Below are 1,135 nucleotides of genomic sequence, written 5' to 3'. Positions count from 1 at the left end.
GTGCCAGAAATACAGGTCACTCACAAAAGCTCCCCTTAACGGAAAGACAGCTATGCTCACCACTATACCTCCGGCGCAGGCAGAAGACACCAACTTGCGCTGTCAGTAAGAAGGCTTCGAAGCGCATGAGTCAATGATAGGGCTAGAGGAGCTAATGAGATCTTTGTTGGAACGTCAGTAAGAGACGCCGTCCAGGTTTGGACCCGTCACGTACAAAAAGCGCTGCTTCATACGGCTAAAAATAAATACAAAATTGGTGACGCCGGAAACACAGAGGCTGCAAACACAGGACGATGACCATTGCACGTTCCGCCCAAAGTGTGTTGGAAGATGGCCAAATTCATTCTGCTCTTGACATTGTGGTGTAGCTCTGCTGTGAGCAGAGCCCCCAAAAATACAGATCACTCGCAAAAGTTCCCCTCCACGGAAATCTTTAGTAAAAGGCGAAAGATTTATGCGACAATGAAGAGAAACCGAGCTTACCCACCCCTTGGGCCTAGTGCGCTGCGTGGTAACCACTATCTCACCTAGGGGCATCAATGGTGAGACACCTTGCCGCACATGCATTTCGTTTCACGCCCTCACTCCAACGGGGGAGGAGTAAGGTCACCAAAAAATTCCCTGTCAGTCACCTAGGACCACACGCAAATCATCAGAATCAGAAGGAGCTTTATTGCCCGGTATGTTTATACATACGAGAAATTGGTTTTCGTGACAGAAGCAAATCAGGCAGATTTGCAATCCTTCCTCATGCTCCATCTGAAAAGTGAGGAAACACTAAATAAATAATAAAAGAGTCCAAATAATGCCCCCTATAACCATCTAGTGTTCCCAATGTTAAGCGATTCAGTTATGATGGGTCCAAACGGGTATTTTATGGTGTAAGGGCTCGTGTCGGCCTAAGAAAGAAAAGCCATTGCTGTGTTTAGGTGATTGTCAGTGCTGTGGCACTGGCGGGGGAAAACTGCTGCTGCGCAGTCCTAGGTTAGTATCGTTGGACAGTATCTCGCGGTCAGCGGAACAACAGACCCAGGGTTCGAACTTCCCCGACGGGGAGAGCTAGTTCTTTTCTGCTTCCTGAACGACCAATCCAAAAGTTTTTGGCAACCCACAGTCACAGAAGGAGTTCTGCCTT

General features: G+C 48.1%; 1 non-coding gene across 1 annotated transcript; it reads right to left on the bottom strand.

Moving 5' to 3' along the window:
- Positions 1–366: 366 nt before the first annotated feature.
- LOC122143427 lies at positions 367–481 on the bottom strand. The gene has a single exon (XR_006159169.1). It is a non-coding gene; the product is annotated as a U5 spliceosomal RNA (small nuclear RNA).
- Between the last annotated feature and the right edge of the window lie 654 nt (positions 482–1,135).

This window comes from Cyprinus carpio, unplaced genomic scaffold, assembly GCF_018340385.1.
Source record: "Cyprinus carpio isolate SPL01 unplaced genomic scaffold, ASM1834038v1 S000004490, whole genome shotgun sequence".
Taxonomy (NCBI): Eukaryota; Metazoa; Chordata; class Actinopteri; order Cypriniformes; family Cyprinidae; genus Cyprinus; species Cyprinus carpio.
The sequence above is the reverse complement of the archived record's forward strand: the minus strand, read 5'-3'. Positions and strand labels throughout refer to the sequence as shown.